This window comes from Rhinopithecus roxellana, chromosome 8 (genome assembly GCF_007565055.1).
Source record: "Rhinopithecus roxellana isolate Shanxi Qingling chromosome 8, ASM756505v1, whole genome shotgun sequence".
NCBI lineage: Eukaryota > Metazoa > Chordata > Mammalia > Primates > Cercopithecidae > Rhinopithecus > Rhinopithecus roxellana.
In genome coordinates, this window is record NC_044556.1 from 7,843,002 (window position 1) to 7,861,038 (window position 18,037).

The 18,037-nt window shown below is 52.6% G+C and overlaps 1 protein-coding gene and 1 pseudogene across 2 annotated transcripts in view; both read right to left on the bottom strand.

The window, feature by feature from the left end:
• GNG7 (G protein subunit gamma 7) overlaps positions 1–18,037 on the bottom strand; it is a 211,360-nt gene that overhangs the window by 68,802 nt on the left and 124,521 nt on the right. The gene's annotated exons all lie outside the window — the stretch shown is intronic.
• LOC104671380 lies at positions 1,344–1,889 on the bottom strand (annotated as a pseudogene).

The window sequence follows — 18,037 nt, forward strand, 5'->3', positions numbered from 1 at the left end:
GCTACGGCCAGAGTTCTGCCACCTCGGGGAGGCCTGGGTATCTTGAGACGAGAGATGCTGCCTTCTCACCTCGTGTGCCTGGTCCGGCCCAGAGCCTGTCACACCTGGGCTGGTGCAGTCCAGGTGAAATCCGCCCTGCCAGCCACCCCCACCATCTCCCTGGGGGGCCCCTGCTGGGCCTGCATTCTGACATCATGCCTTCAAACTCAACGGTGAGGCTGCAGGAACACGCATCCCATGTGACGCTGAAGATGGGGCTTGGGGCTGACTTTGAACCCTTCCTCTCCCTCTCTCTTTTCTCACTACAATGCTGTGCCACCATCACCACCATCCTCTCCAGAACTTTCTCCTCTTCCCAAACTGAAACTCTGTCCCTGTGAAACACTCACTCCCTGTCCCCCTCCCCAGCCTCCCGGCATCCCCCATCCTACTTCCTGTCTCTGTGAATCTGACGACTCTAGGGACCTCCCAGAAGTGGGATCACACAGGACACGTCCTTTCGTGTCTGGCTCCTCTCACTGAGCGTGAGGTCCTCGAGGTTCATCACGCTGCAGCCTGTATCTGGATTCCCTTCCTTTTCATGGCTGAGTAATATTCCACTGTCTGGTTGGACCATGCTGTGTTTATCCACTGATGGACGCCTGGGGTGGCAGAATTCCACCCTGGAGTTGTTGGGAATCATGCCGCTGTGCACATGTGTGTGCAAACACCTCTTTGAGTCCCTGCTGTCGGTTCTGTGGGATCTATACCCAGGAGTAGGATTGCTGGGCCCTATGGTAACTCCATGTTTACCCATGTGAGAAGCCGCCAGGCTGGGCCTTGTTCCAGCCCCACCAGCCGCGCACGAGGGTCTGTTTCTCCACCTCCTCTCCTGCTCTTCTCCGAAACCGCACTTGTTATCTGAGCCTCAGTGTCCTATTAAATAGGCACAGGGTTCCTCCAAGGCTGCTGGCAGGCCCTGTGAAAGGCTGTCAGCTCCAGCTGCTGTTAGCCTTAGAGGCACAATGGTTATCTCTGAGCTGTCAGGGAACCAGGGAAGAAAGGCTGGTTGGAGTCTCTCTTTCTTTTTTCTTTTTCTTTCTCTCTTTTTAGACAGGGTCTTGCTCTGTTGCCCCGGCTGGAGTGCAATGGCACCATGATAGCTCACTGCAGCCTGGACCTCCTGGGCTCAAGCCGTCCTCCCACCTCAGCCTATGGAGTAGCTCTCTCTTTCTTTTTCTTTTCTTTTCTTTTTTTTTTTTTTTTTACAGAAACGTTGTGTTTAATGGTAAAGCTTAGCACACCCCAGCCCCAGGAATGGCGTGGAGCTGTAGCAGAAACAGGCAGGTGGCCCCCATGGAGCCTCACATGGCGAAGAGGATAAGGAAGGCGATCATCACATGGAAGAGCCCCATGACCTCAGACAGGGCAAAGTCCAGAATGGCACAGAAGAAGAGCCGCTGCTTGAGAGACAGGTTCCTGGCATAGCCAATGATCAAGTTGCCCAACACTGTTCCAATGCCAGCCCCTGAACCTGCCACACCAATTCTGGCTGCCCCAGCACCAATCAACTTGGCTGCTGTGTCAATGTCCCAGGAGACAACACTGGTCTGGAACTCCCGTCTGGCCACCTGGAGTGGGAAAGCTGCTGTAGGAAGGCTGTTTAGATGAATTCACCGGGCTGTTCAAGAAGGAGGCAGATGGGAGGCTGAGGCAGGAGAATGGCCTAAAACTCGGGAGGCAGAGCTTGCAGTGAGCTGAGATACGGCCACTGCACTCCAACCTGGGCGACAGAGTGAGACTCCGTCTCACAGAAAAAAAAAGAAGGAGGCAGACACAGGCCTGATTAGCCCCCTGGTACAACAGCGGATCGGAGCTGGAGAAATGAGCAATGCCCCGGTGGTCTGCATTTTTTCAGTCGTTGGTAACTAACATGAATTGATAACGCCATATCTAGATTGCCATCACCTCTCCCAGCACTGGGAGGAAATACCCCTCCACACTGCCCAGCCCACAACCCTGCCTATTGCTGGCTCCCGGCCCCAAGTCACCTGCACTCCCCCCTTTTTCTTTTTTTTTAGACAGGGTCTTGCTCTGTTGCCCAGGCTGGAGTACGGTGGCACCATGATAGCTCACTGCAGCCTGGACTTCCTGGGCTCAGGCCATCCTCCCACCTCAGCCTCCAGAGTAGCTGGGACCACAGGTTGGCAACACCCTATTCAGCTAATTAAAACTTTTTTTTTGTAGAGACGGGGCCTTGCTGTCGCCAGGAACTCCTGGGTTCAAGCAATCCTCCTGCCTCGGCCTCCCAAAGTGCTGGGATTATGGGTGTGAGCCACAGCGCCCGGCTCTAGTCTTTTTGGGTGTCCCTTGGGAGTGATCTGGAAAGCTTTGGGGAAGTGCACAGAGCAGAATGGGCGCCTCCTCAGGGCGTGTGGACACGCAGACACATGCAGACACACACAGGCACATGCCGGCACACACAGGCAGACACACACACACAGGTACACGCAGACACACGCAGGCGTACATAGGCAGACATACACAGACACACGCTCACACACGTACACGCAGACACATGCAGGCACATGCAGGCAGACACAGACACACGCTCACACAGGTACATGCAGACACATGCAGGCACACGCAGGCAGACACAGACATGCTCACACACAGGTACATGCAGACACACGCAGGCACACGCAGGCAGACACACACACGCTCACCCACAGGTACACACAGACACACGCAGGCACACGCAGACATGCCCACACATGGGTACACGCAGACACATGCAGAACCAGATTCACACACATGCTCACACACAGGTACACGCAGACACACGCAGGCACAGACACATGCTCACACACAGGTACACGCAGACACAGACATGCTCACACACAGGTACACGCAGACACACGCAGGCACACGCAGACACAGAGATGCTCACACACAGATACACACAGACACACAGGCACACGCAGGCAGACACAGACACGCTCACACACAGGTACACGGAGACACAGGCACACGCAGGCAGACGCACACACTCACACACAGGTACATGCAGACACACACAGGCACACACAGGCAGACATAGACACACGCTCACACACGGGTACACGCAGACACACGCAGAACCAGATACACACACGCTCACACACAGGTACATGCAGACACACGCAGAACCAGACACACAGACGCATGCACACAAACACAGACACATGCAGCACAGGCACGTGCTCCCAGAGCAGGAGTTGTCAGGCTGGTGGAATCCAAGACTGAGTTTCCCAACCCACCGCAGTGGGGCGGCCTCGGATGACGTGCAGGCACGCAGCCCGGATGGCCCCAGAGGACCGCAGCAAAAACAAACACGCCGGGTCGATTCCAGCAGAACCCTTCGACCCAGGCCTGCAACGCGGTGTGCTGGGAATCTGCCCTGGGTGGGGCTGTCCCACTCCCTCCCAGAGTTCGCTGTGGTCCCTGGATGCTTGCTGACCCCAGGGAGGACAGGGCGGGCCGCAGCGGTTGGGGGATGGGCACTGCAGCAGCTGCTGGCCGCCCTCACGCGTCTGGGAAACAGGAACCCTTGGGAACGAAACTTGGTCTTTTAAATGAATTAATTAATTTAAGAAACAGGGTCTTGCTTCGCTGCGCAGGCTGGAGTGCAGTGGTGCAATCACAGCTCACTGCAGCCTCTACTTCCTGGGCTCAAGCGATCCTCCCACCTCAGCCTCCTGAGTAGCTGGGACTACAGGTGCGCACCACCACACCCGGGTAATTTTTTTTTTTTTTTTTTTTTTGAGACAGAGTCTCGCTCTGTCGCCCAGGCTGGAGTGCAGTGGCCAGATCTCAGCTCACTGCAAGCTCCGCCTCCCAGGTTTATGCCGTTCTCCTGCCTCAGCCTCCCAAGTAGCTGGGACTACAGACGCCCACCACCTCGCCTGGCTAGTTTTTTGTATTTTTTAGTAGAGACGGGGTTTCACTGTGTTAGCCAGGATGGTCTCAATCTCCTGACCTCGTGATCTGCCCATCTCGGCCTCCCAAAGTGCTGGGATTACAGGCTTGAGCCACCGCGCCTGGCCTTATCTGTGTAATTTTTAAAACTTTTTTTACAGATGGGGTCTCCCTGGATTGCCCAGGCTGGTCTCAAACTCCCAAATGCAAACGATCCTCCTGCCTCGGCTTTCTGAGTAGTTAAGACTACAGGAGTGCGGCACCACCCTGGCTAATTTTTAAAATTTGTTCTAAAGACGGGGTCTCGCTATATTGCCCAGGCTTGTCTCAAACTCCTGGGCTCAAGTGATCCTCCCGCCTCAGCCTCCCAAAGTGCTGGGATTACAGGCGTGGGCCTCTGCACCCGGCCTGAATTTGTTCTTAACTCATTCACGCTACATGAGTCACCAGGGCTGTCCCGTGTTCAAAGTTCCAGTAAGTCTTTGTACTCCTGTTGGCAGGGTCAGGACAAGGTCCACCTCGCAGGCTGGGGCCGTGGGGGCAGTAAGTTCAGTCTCTGTGTTGCATAACCAATCACCACCCGTGTGGTGGCTTCCAACACCATCCACTTACTATATCACAGTTTTGGGGGATCAGGAGTCTGGGAACAGCCAAGCCAAGGCCTCTGCTCAGGGTCCCCCCAGGGCTGCAGTCTGGGTGTTGGACGGGGTTGTGTCTCATCTGAGGCTCGGCTGGGGAAGGCTCCTCATTCAGCATTCCCTCAAGCTGTTGGGACCATTTGCCTCCCTGTGGTTGTAGGACCAGGGTCCCTGTTTCCTTGCTGGCTGTTGCCTGGGGGACACTCCCAGCTCCTAGGGGCCACGCTTGGGTCCTAGCTATGAGGCCCTTCTTGGGCCTTCTCACAATGCACTGCTCACTTCTTCATACCAGGAACCAGCAGGGGCGTGTCTTCCCATGACTCTGCTAAGCTAGAGTCTTCTGGCTGGGTGTGGTGGCTCATGCCTGTAATCCTAGCACTTTGGGAGTCTGAGGCAGGAGAATTGCTTTAAGCCAGAGGCAGAGGTTGCAGTGAGCCGAGATCATACCACTGCACTCCAGCCTGGGCGACAGAGCGAGGGAATAAATCTAAAAAGAAAACATAGAACATCCCTATATAAAATGTTATGGCGTTATTTTCCCTTTTTTTTTTTTTTTTTTTTTTTTTTGATATGAAGTCTTGCTGTTACCCAGACTGGATTGCAATGGCATGATCACAGCTCATTGCAGCCTCGACCTCCCAGGCTCCAGATCCTCCCACCTCAGCCTGTCAAGTAGCTGGGGCCACAGGTACGCACCACCACGCCCGGCAAATTCTTTTAATTTTTTTGTAGAGACGGTGGTCTCATTGTTGCCCAGGCTGGTCTTGAACTCTTGGGCTCAAGCAATCCTCCCACCTCGGCCTCCCAAAGTGCTGAGATTACAGCCGTGAGCCACCATGCCCGGCCTCACGCTTGTCTTATTCAGCATTATGACATCATAGAGGGTGCTGATTCTTACAGGTTTTGAGGGTCTGAGGGTTTTGAGGCTCAGAGATTTGCTGAGACTCAGGTAGACGTAGGCAGAACTGGGACCAATTCCCCGTTAGAGCCGGGGACCCTCAGAGAACCCAATACGGGACCCAGGGGACCGAGGGCAGCCTGGTGCTGACTCCTTACTCACCCTGCTCACTACTCTATTTTAGGAAGCGATTTGCATTTTTCTATTTGATTGAATCTCTTCCTGAATGCTGGCTCCGATTCTTTGTGGAATGAGGCAGAATATAAATAAATCAACAGAAAACGGTGCTCCAGCCATGAGTGAGAGACTGCCCGTCCTGCAGGGCCGAAGGAATGCACGAGCAACGTCCGCTCAGGGTTAGGCTCAACGGCCGGTAGCCCCAGGTTTCATGGCTAACCAGGCCGGAGAAGCTGGGCAGAAAAGCACCTGTTTGCAGCTCCTGTTCAGTGGGGTTTCTCCCCCTCAGCCCTGTGGACATTGGGGCTGGATCCTTCTCTCTGGGGTGGGGCCGTCCTGGACACCGCAGGGTGCTGAGCAGCGTCTCTGGCCTCCACCCACTCCCTGCCAGGAACCCCTCAACACCCCGAGACCAAGAATCATCAGCTTCCAAACGTTAACATGCCCAAGTAGGGAAACCATGCTAAAGGAATTTAGCTAAGGTCACAGAGCTGGGAAGGGGTGGATCGGGGCCTCAAACCCCTGGCTCCTGGCCCCCTAGGGGCCGAGCTGTGGGGATTTGGATCCCAGACTGACCCCCGGCATGGAAAACCACCAGCGTGGAGCGGCGCCAGACCTGCTTGTCTGTCGCTTGTCTGCGAGAGGCCAGGAAATGGCTGGGAGAGGGAGAGACGGTTAAACGAAAAAACATCCCAAGAATGCACACTGCTCGTCTCCGGCCCTGGCAGCCCGCCCTGCCGGTGCCTGCAGCAGAGGGTCCCATGATTTTGGGCTCCGCCTCAGCATCTGTGGGATGGGTGCCACTGGGCGGGCAGGTCCAGACCTCGCCAAGGTCTGCACAGGGGTCACCCAGACACACCTGACTCAGACCATGTGGCTCAGTTTGTTTTGAAATTTCACTGCCCAGCGTAACAGGGCCGAGGCCACTCCCAGGGCGCCTGGCTCTGGTCCGGGTCTCTGTGTCCTGCAGCTCAGGGTGGCCGGGGCGGGCGGGAGGACAGGCACCTGGCACCCACCCAGACCTGCACCCTGGCCATCAGGCTGCCCCGGGAAGCCAGGCGGCCGGGAAGATAAATGGCAGAGTCAACAGGGCGGGTGCAGGAAAGGACGCTCCCTATGTGCTTCTGAAGCCCTGAGCACACAGCCCTGTCGGTTGGGAATCTGGAGTGTTTTCCTCTGAGGTCTGCAAGTGTTTATGGTAACAAGAGGAGGGAGGAGGGCACAGGGACGGCCGCTGCTGGGCAGCAGCTCCACCTGCTGGTCACCTTCCTCGGTGACACACAAGGACAAGCTGCCGATCGAAGGGGCTTTGGCAGAAATACGGGGAGCAGGGGACGCACCCCCATGGACAGGGGCTTTTCTGGTTGCCAGACGTGCAGATGACGGGTCTGACATCCCCATTTCCCAGGAACTCTGTGGATGGGTGTCCTGGGGCTGCCGTAAGAAAGTGCCACAAATGGGGGGTTGGAAGGGGAGAACTTAAAACCACAGATACAGATCCTCTCCCAGTTCTGGAGGCCAGAAGTCCCAAATCACGGGGTCTGCAAGCCTGTGCTCCCTCCAGAGGCTCCAGGGGAGGACACTTCCTGCCTCCTCCAGCTCTGGGCGTGCAGGTGTCTCTCGGCTTGCGTCCTCCTCCCTGGACACCCAGCCATACTCCACTGGCAATTTAAAAAAAAACCGTTGCACCCCCCAGTGCCCATCCCAGAACACCCACTCAATAAACGCTGGAGGAACTCCCGGGGCAGGGGAATGCAGGTGTGTCCAGGGGTCAGGGCCTAAACACACAGCTAAGTGAGTCCTGCCGACCCCACCAGCCCCAGTCCTGGCCCCTGATATTGGTCCCGGCCTGGCCTGCTCACCCCTTCATACCTTTCTGTCTAAGAGGCAGGGATAGGACGCGGCCCTGCTGCTCTCTGCCTGGTTTTTTTTTTTTTTTTTTTGAGACTGAGTCTCACTCTGTCGCCCAGGCTGGAGTGCAGTGGTGCCATCTCCACTCACTGCAACCTCCACCTCTTGAGTTCAAGAGAGTCTCCTGCCTCAGCCTCCCAAGTAGCTGGGACTACAGGCGCACTCCACCATGCCCGGCTAATTTTTGTATTTTTAGTAGAGACAAGGTTTTGCCATGTTAGCCAGGCTTGTCTCGAACTCCTAACCTCAGGGGACCTGCCCACCTCAACCTCCCAAAGTGCTGGGATTGCAGGCGTGAACCACAATGCCCGGCTCTCTGCCTGGTTCTGTTTTATTTTATTTTAGAGACAAGGTCTTGCTGTTACCCAGGCTGGACTGCAGTGGTGCAATCACAGCTCACTGCAGCCTTGAACTCTTGGCCTCAAGGGATCCTCCCCTCTCAGCCTCCCAAGTAGCTGGGACTATAGGTGCCACCAAGCCCAGTTAATTTTTACTTTTTTTTTTTTTTGAAACAGAGTCTCAGTCTGTCTCCCAGGCTGGAGTGCAGTGGCGCAATCTTGGCTCACTGCAACCTCTGCCTCCTGGGTTCAAGCGATTCTCCTGCCTCAGCCTCCCGAGTAGCTAGGATTACAGGTGCGTGCCACCATGCCTGGCTAATTTTTGTATTTTTAGTAGAGATGGGGTTTCACCATGTTGGCCAGGATGGTCTTGAACTCCTGATCCCAGACAACCCACCCTCTTCGGCCTCCCAGAGTGCTGGGATTACAGGCGTGAGCCACTGCGCCCGGCAATTTTTACATTTTTTAAGAGACAGAGTCTCACTATGTTGCCCAGGCTGGTCTTGAATTCCTGGGCTCAAGTGATCTTCCACCTCAGCCTCCCAAAGTGCTGGGATTACAAGCGTGGGTCACCGTGCCTGGCCTCTGCCTGGTTGTTGAGGCAGAGACTGGTGTCTTCTTCCCTCGTCTTCCCCCCGTATCAGGCCTCAAGAAAGACTTACATGAACCCTGTGGGAACATGCACTAGGACGTCCCTCACCAGAAGTGCCTTCACTGCAGGCCCAGCCTGAAAGTGATTAATCTCTGCCTCCACCTCTCCCTTCCCCCCACAGTTTGTCTAAAAGTGCCTAGTGGCCTGGGTGACAGACTGACGAGGTGTCTCTCGGGTGGCCTGGAGCACCGGCTGTCAATTCCTTCACTTGCAAATTACCCAGGAGGGGTTAGCAGAGATACTGAGTTCCCAAACCACAGGGGGGTGAGAACAGGTCTGAGGCTGTGGGGTGGGACATGGGGGCCCCCTCCCTGGTCCCTGGTGTTGTTCACCAAACACAGCAGCAAAGCTGTGTCTGCAGCCAGGACACCTGCAGTCAAGCTCCTGGCTGCACTCCCAATGCCCACTTCTGCAGGGGTTTGCCCCCCACCCTGCAGGGATGGGACACCTCCCCTTCTCCTCGAGGGTGGGGACACTGTGACATGATCCTCAACAAGATGCCTGACCAGGCCCCATTCACTGTGCATCACCCAACAGGTGTCAGAACAATGCATGAACCATGATATGGTCTAAGATGTAGGCTCTGCTCAAGGTAGGCACAACTGTGTGGAATAAAATATCAAGGTTTCACAAGGTGACAAGTGGCCAGTTGCTCGAGTTGTGTTAGAGAAACAGAGAATGTCTGGGACGGGACGGGGAGGTGAGAACAGTTTGTGGAGGGTATGGCATGCAGCCTGTGCCCTATAACCCTTGCTTTAAGCCAGGATGCCAGCATCATCCTATGTCACCTACCACCCATCTCTTGAAGTCATTGCCAAAGTGAAAAAGCAAAATGGAAATACTTTGCCAAAGGGACGAGAGACAAAAAGTTGAGGTCCTTAATATATAAAGATCTCCAACAAATCAATAAAGGTGAACAAACCAGCTTAATAAATGTGGGATCCTGGATCAGATCATGGAACACAAAAGCACAGGGAAATGGAAAAAAGGATGAAATTTGAATCAGCCCTGTACTTAATATTGTAGCAAGGTTGATTTTTTTAGTGGTGATAAATGTTCTGTAGTTATGGAAGATGTCAGCCAATGGGAAGCCAATGGTGTAAGGGAACACTCTGTACTATTTTTGCACCTCTACTGTAATTCACAAATTATCTCAAAATTTAACAAATAAATTGTTAAAAGTGAACATAATCCACAAAAAGCATTATAAATGTTCATTATGAAAAATGTCAAGCTCTCCAGTAATAAAAAAGATTATAGATCATACAATCAGATGTTACTTTTAGCCTTTAAATGACAATTTTTTTTTTTTTTGAGACAGGGTCTAGCTCTGTTGCCCAGGCTGAAGTGCAGTGGCGCAATCACGCCTTACTGTAGCCTTGACTTCCTGGGGTCAAGGGATCCCCCTACCTCCACCTTCCAAGTAGCTGGGACTACAGGTGCATGCCACCATGGCTGGCTAATTGTTAATTTATTTTATTTTATTTTATTTATTATATATATTTTTTGAGATGGAGTCTCGCTCTGCCGCCCAGGCTGGAGTGCAGTGGCGCAATCTCGGCTCACTGCAAGCTCCGCCTCCTGGGTTCACGCCATTCTCCTGCCTCAGCCTCCTGTGTAGCTGGGACTACAGGCGCCCGCCACCGCACCTGGCTAATTTTTTGTATTTTTAGTAGAGATGGGGTTTCACGGTATTAGCCAGGATGGTCTCGATCTCCTGACCTCGTTAGCTGCCTGTCTTGGCCTCCCAAAGTGCTGGGATTACAGGTGTGAGGCACCGCGCCCGGCCATTTTTTTTTTTGAGACAGAGTCTTGCTCTGTCACCCAGGCTGGGGTGCAGTGACGTAATCTTGGCTCACTGCAACCCCCATCTGCCAGGTTCAAGTGATTATCCTGCCTCAGCTTCCCGAGTAGCTAGGACTGCAGGTGCGAGCCACCATGCCCAGCTATTTTTTGTAGTTTTAGTAGAGATGGGGTTTCACCATGTTGGCCAGGATGGTCTCGATCTTTTGACCTCAGGTGATCTGCCCACCTTGGTCTCCCAAAGTGCTGGAATTATAGGCATAAGCCACCGTGCCCAGCCAAATTGTTAAATGTTTTTGTAGAGATGGGGTCTTGCTATGTCGCCCAGTTTGGTCTCAAACTCCTGGGCTCAAGCAATCCTCCTGCCTCAGCCTCCCAAAGTGCTGAGAATATAGGCATGAACCACTACACCTGGTCCAGCTGGCAAGTATTTTTTTAAAATAGATAATATCCAGGGATGGTCAAGGTGTGATAAATCATGGACTAGCACACAGTGGGTGGAGGACACTGGAATAACTGTTCTTGTAAGCAAGCCTTCCTCTGGAAAACTGTCCTAAGGATATGCTCATAGGATTGTGCAGAGGTGCACATACAAGCACTTTCCTGAAGCATTATTATGGATAAAGGTAAACAAATAATTAACAACTTAGATGCCTTGCTTGAGCCCAGGAGTTCCAGGCTGCAGTGAGCCCTGATGGCGGTACTGTACTCCTATTTAATTTAGGAGATTAGTTCAGTAATCTATGGTACAACCATAAGATAAAACACTTAACATTCACTAAAAAGGATGTTGCAAATCTGTATTTGAAAATGTGGAAAGATTCCCATAATATATTGCTAAATTAAAAAAACCCCAACAAATTAAAGAAGAGTATCAATAGTATGAGTCTATTATTATTCGGAAAAGTCCATACATGTGTGGGTGTAGTGCATATTTTTTAACATTACATGTTTGGAAGAACTAAAAGTCATCAGGACAGGCTGGAGAAGAAGTTGGCTCCAGGATTGGGATAGAAAAAATATTATATCTCTGGAGCATATTTTTTTGTGCCAGAAAGTAAGGAAACTCAAAGAATTATGGCAATGTATCAGAAGGACACAGAGCCAGCGTGGCTGGGTGCCAGTGGTTCATGCTTATAATCCTACCACTTTGGGAGGCTGAAGTGGGAGGATGGTTTAAGGTCAGGAGCTCAAGACCAGCCTGGGCAACATAGGGAGACCCCCATCTCTGAAAAGAATTAAAAAAAAAAAAAAATAGCGGTGGCACGTGACTGTAGTTCCAGCTACTTGGGAGGCTGAGGTGAGAGGATTGCTAGAGACCAGAAGTTTGAGGCTGCAGTAAGCTGTGATTGCATCACTGTACTCCAGCCTAGGTGACAAGCAAGAGACTTTGTCTCCAAAAAAAAAAAAAAAAAATTAGCCAGGCATGGTGGTGTGTCCCAGCTACTTGGGAGGCGGAGGAGGGAGGATCACTTGAGCCCAGGAGGTTGAGGCTGCAGTGAGGCATGATTGCACCACTGCACTCCAGCCTGGGTGATAGGGCAGACCCTGCCTCAAATAAAGAATAAGAGAGAGGGATGGAAGGAAAGGGGAAAGAAGGAAGGAAGGGAGGGAAGGGCGGGCCTTGTTCTTAGAAAAAGTCCACCAAGATCTTTAGGGTTAACGGGGCATGATGTCTCCAGCTTGATTTCAAATGACTGGAAATAAATTAATATGCATACATGTGTAAGTACATGCATATAATTCTGTGTATATATAACTGCATAATGATATATCTAGTATATATGCCATATAAGTAACTATCTTTCTGTGTATATATAGATATATACACACATGTCCACCTGCAATTTATACATAAATACAGAGACACACATAAATGTGTATACACACACACGGTGAACGATGGAATGAGTGAGAGAACAATAAAATAAAAAATAGGGCAAGTGTAAACAGTTGGCATATTTGAGTAGAAAGAGTATATGAAGTGACTGCATCTATTCTTGCAACTTCTCAGTAAGTTCGAAACGATATTGAAAACAGCCAGTTAGAAATAGGCAGCCTGGAAAAGATTTTAATAGTCTTCATCCCCAGACTGGGATTACCAGGGGAACTTATCCTTTTAAAAATAAAATGGAGACATCATTCATATACCATAAAATTCACCCTCATAAAGTGTAAAATTCAGTTTTTAAAAAATTTTATTATTATTTTTTGAGACAGAGTCTTGCCCTGTCGCCCAGACTGGAGCGTAATGGCGTGATCTCGGCTCACTGCAACCTCTGCCTCCCGGGTTCAAGCGATTCTCCTGCCTCAGCCTCCTGAGTAGCTGGGATTACAGGTACCCGCCACCACGCCCGGCTATTTTTTGTATTTTTAGTAGAGACAGGGTTTCACCATGTTGGCCAGGCTGGTCTCGAACTCCTGACCTCGTGATCCACCCACTTTGGCCTCCCAAAGTGCTGGGACTACAGGCGTGAACCACTGCACCCAGCCAAAATTCATTGATTTTTCAGTATCCCTTTTTCTTTAAACCTTTGTGTGTTTTCTGAAAAAATTTTTTAGCAACGAGCCAGTGTTACTTTTGTAAATGTAAAGTTGTACTGTTTAGATGATGAAAAACGGACCTCTCACCCCCTTTGTAGACTGTGGAACCTGGGCTAGCTCAGCACAGCCTTGCAGCCATCATGATGGGGTGAGATCGGGGAGGACTAAGAGCTCCCACCTTCCACTGTCCCACCCTCCAGCTTTGCCCACTCCAGCCCAAGCTGTGTGGCAAGACCCCTTGTTGGTGCAGGTGCTGGGGGCTGGCGGCAGCTGGCATTCCCACCTTCTAGAGTGACTTTCACACTCCCTGATGAGTTTCCCATTCTGCTCAGCAGGCCCATAAATTCAAAGCAAGGGCCGCAAATGGGGAACCTGGGATGGCACGTCTGGCTCGGGGAGCTGGGAGCCAGTGGGGCCAGACAAGCTGCTGGTGACCTCGGTGTCCCAAGAGCTCAGCTGAGGCTGAAAAGGAAGGATAGGGAGGAAAGGACACTCACAGACTCTGGAAATGAGTGCAAATCCCAGCCCTGACATTTGACAGCCAAGGGCTCAAGTGAAAAAGGAGGTAGAATGTACACATACACGCACGCAGGCATCCCTCAATGGGAACTCAGAGTGAATATCATGTGTAGATCCAGTAGAATGTCACCTTGGGCCAGGCACGGTGGCTCACACCTGTAATCCCAGCACTTTGGGAGGCCGAGGCAGACAGATCACTTGAGGTCAGGAGTTCGAGACCAACCTGGCCAATATGGCAAAACCCCGACTCTACTAAAAATACAAAAAATTAGCCAGGCATGGTGGCAGGTGCCTGTAGTCCCAGCTACTCAGGAGGCTGAGGCAGGAGAATCGCTTGAGCCTAGGAGGCGGAGGTTGCAGTGAGCAGAGATCGTGCCATTGTACTCCAGCCTCCAGCCTGGGTGACAGAGCGAGACTCCATCTCAAAAAAAAAAAAAAAGTCACCTTGAAATCATAATGAAAGTGGAGAATCCTGGCATCCACTACCACGCCAGGTGATCAAACTCATCAGCAGTAAGTCATGCGGCTACCGTGTGCCCTTGATAGGATGTGATGAGAAGGCCCTCGCATCTGAGGTTTTTCTCCCCAAAACTCAACACTCCAGTCTGACCATGAGAAAAACACTGGATGAATCCAATAGAGGGACAACCTACAAAACACCTGACCAGACCTCCTCAAGACTGTTCTGGGCATCAGAAACAAGAACGCCGGAGAAACTGCCTCAGCCCTGAGGAGCCAGAGAAACAGAATGACTTCTTAGGATGGCTGGACAGGTGGATGGATGGGTGGACAGATGGATGGGTGGGTGGACAGATGAATGGGTGGGCAGGTGGACAGACGGATGGGTGGGTGGGTGTGTGACTGGGTAGATGGGAGGGTATGTGGATGGATGGGTAGATGAGCCTATGGGTGGATGGGTGAATGGGTGGATGGATAGGTGGATGGGTAGGTGGAAGGATGGATGAGTGGATGTATGGCTGGCTGACTGGCTGGCTGGATGGATGGATAGATGGATGGATGGGTAGGTGGGTGGATGGATGGATAGATGGATGGATGACTAGGTGGGTTGGTGGTTCGGTGGATGGATGGATGGATGGATGGATGGATGGATGGATGGATGGATGGATAGGTGGATGGATGGATAGATGGATAGGTGGATGGATAGATGGATGGATGGATGGATGGATGGATGGATGGATGGATGGATGGATGGATAGGTAGATGGATGGATGGATAGATAGGTGGGTGGATGGATGGATAAATGAATGTCTGGGTAGATGGTTGGGTGAATGGACAAATAGACGATGGATGGATAGATGGATGGGTGATTGATGGGTGAGTGAATGTATGGATGGTGGATGGCTGGGTGGTTGGATGATTGCATGGAAGGCTGGATGAATGGTGGATGCATAGATGCATGGATGGATGGTGAATGGATGGATGGATGGATGGATAAGTGGATGGATGCCTGGGTGGATGGCTGAATGAATGGATGGATGGATGGATGGTGGGTGGGTGGTTAGGTGGATAGATGGATGGATGGGTGGATAAGAGGATGGATGCCTGGGTGAATGGCTGGATGAATGCTGGATAGATGGATGGATGGAGGATGGGTGGCTACAGACAGACAAGTTAGAAAGGTAGATGTCAGATGAAATAGTTACAGATGCACACACTCACCTTTATGCATACATGCATGCACACACATATATTCCCACACATATCTTCCATACAAATGCAGATATTTTCACACATGTATTTCCTAGGACTTTCCTGAATTTAAGTTTTCTGAGACATCCCAATCTGAGCTTCCTCCTGCTTCCTCCCTCGCCCCTTCCTCTCTGTCCACAGACATCCAGTCACAAAATTCTGCCAATCTGGCTTCCACAAGGGCAGCCGGTTATTGACTTCTCTTTACCACCCTCACCTCCGACAGGCATTGTCTTGCCGGCATCCTTAGGTGTCAGGAGGGGCTCTCCTGCTTTGGATCTGGCCCTTCCATGTCCTCACCACATGGCTGCCATCTTTCTGATGCATAAGCCTAACCCCCTAAGTCCATGACATAATCCTGGCTTTCCCCGCTGGGCTGTGTGGACCCAGGGGCTGATGGTTCTCTGGGGTGGGGCTGTCCTGGGCACTGCAGGGTGCTAAGCAGCGTCCCTGGCCTCCCCTGACTTCATAACAGGAGTACCCCCCTCCAAGTTGTGACAACCACAGATGTCCCCAGACATCACCCAGTGTCCCCCAGGGGCCAGGGTCAGCCCCAGGTGAGGACCCCCGGGTTGGAGGTTTCCCCACGGAGAGTTGCGACGGCAAGAAGACACCAGGAGGATGTGACCTGCACGGAATCACCAGATCCTCCCTGAACATTTGGCTCCAGGGTCTCTGCCTGGACAGAACCATTCCCAGATGCAGACCCAGGGGCCTCTCCTGCCCCTCCGACCTCACCTGCGTGCCCTGTGTTGCTTCCTGTGCCGGGGAAGCTCACCCACGCTCTCAGGTCCTGGCCGGAAGGACAGAGGGCTCCCTGGGCACAACGTCTTCTGATGAGAATCACAGCTGCTGAGAGGCAGCTGCAGGGGGCTGGGAAAGTTCCGGGGACCCAAGGGAGCTGTGAGATCTAGCACCTGGGATGGCAGAGGCTCCGGCCAGTGAGGACAACAGTGTGGGGGTCGGTACGCAGGCAGTCACCTTGTAACGGCCACAAACGGGCTGCAAATGGGAGGCAGGCCTGGGCTGCTGAGTCACCCGGGCCTCATGCAGTTCGCAAAAAGCTGTAACTCGAGGCAACATCACACCGACCGTGGAAGTGTGGAAGGGAGGCGGACGCTGTCTCAGCCTCCAGGAGCTCTGGGTGGGTATCTGATTAACGTTCATGACCCCGGGATGCCAAACACATGGAGTAGCCTCTGTGACTGCCACGCAACCCACGGACGCTTTCTCAGTAGAGGCTTCTCCCAGGCCCTGTGGACGCCGGGGCCAACCTTTCTCCCAGGTGGGGCCGTCCTGGGCACTGCTGGGCGCTGAACAGCAATCCTGGTCTCCACCCTCTCCATGCCAGGGGCACCCCCAGTCATGACAACCACAGATGTCCCAGACGTCGCCCAGCGTACCCTGAGGACAGAATCTATCCCCCGGTGAGACCCCCTGGGTTGGGGGTTCCTGGGACCCCCGAGAGACTGCGTCCCATGATCCTCTGCTCCACTGAGGTCCCAGGAGGCTGCACACATTGAAATCCACACCCTGAGTGGGGAGGGAGAGAGGAGGAGAGTCCCAGGAGCTGGGGGTCCCCCTGGTTTACACGTTCTGCCCCATCGGGAACTTATTCTGTTGTCGAGTGTGAGCAGGGAGCAGATTCAATATTTTTCCCATAATAAACACAGGTCTCTCCCTCTCTGCACTCTGGACACTGAGGCTGGATGGTCCTCTGGGGTGGGGCTGCTGTGGGCACTGCAGGGTGCTGAGCAGTGTCCCTGGCCTCCGCTCACTCCACGCCAGGGGCACCACCCAGTCATGACAACTACAAATGTCCCCAGACATCGCCCAGCGTCCCCTGGGGCAGGATCACCTGGCTGAGAACCACTGGTAGGTGACCGTTACCCTCACCATGTTCCGTGAAAAGGGTCCCTGCCAGGGTTAGACACAGCAGGAGCTGAGGCTGCGGGAGGCTGGTGACCCCTGGGCAGAGGGAGGGAGGGAGGGAGTGAGGGCTGATGCCTGGCTCTGGGCTCAGACAGATACAAGATGATTAGTCAGTAAAGCACCAGGGAGCAGGGGTGATCTGACCAGGCTCCGGCTGCCTCCTCTCTGGGGTGAGCGCTTTTCTTCCCAGAGAATTCAGAGGTGCTTAGATGTTGAGGAAGGTTTATTTTGTTTTTTGTTTGTTTTGGAGTCAGGGTCTCACTCTGTCCCCCAGGCTGGAATGCAGTGGTGCGATCTTGGTTCACTGCAGCCTTGACCTCCCAGGCTCAAGCCTCCTCCCATCTCAGCCTCCCGAGATGCTGAGACGACAGGCATGTATCAGCATGCTCGGTTAATTTTTGTATTTTTAGTAGAGCTGGGGTCTCTCCATGTGGCCCAGGCTTGAACTCTAGGGCTCAAGCGATCCTCCCGCCTCAGCCTCCCAAAGTGCTGGGATTACAGGTGTGAGCCCCTGTGCCCAGCCCTGGCTGGAGGATTTGAATTCCTCCAGGTGGAGGAATTAGAAACCATTTAAAGGGAAAATACAGAAAGTCTTGATTTAGCCTGGAGAGGACCAAGAAGTGGCTTTAGAATGGAGAAGGATGTTTAGACAGTGTAGAAGTTGACGAAGTGAGTTGGCATATAATTAACCCAGAAACTTATTTTCACTTTTTTTTTTTTTTTTTTTTTTGAAGACAAGATCTCACTCTGTTACCCAGGCTAGAGTGCAGTGGTGCGATCATAGCTCACTGCAGCCTTAACCTCCTGGGCTCAATTGATCCTCCTGCTTCAGCCTCCTGAGTAGCTGGGACTACAGGCACGTGCCACCACATCCGGCTAAGTTTTGTGTTTTGTATTTTTTTGTAGAGACAGGGAGTTGGGATTACAGATGGGAGCCACCACGCTCAGCCCACATGATCATCTTAATAGATGCAGACAA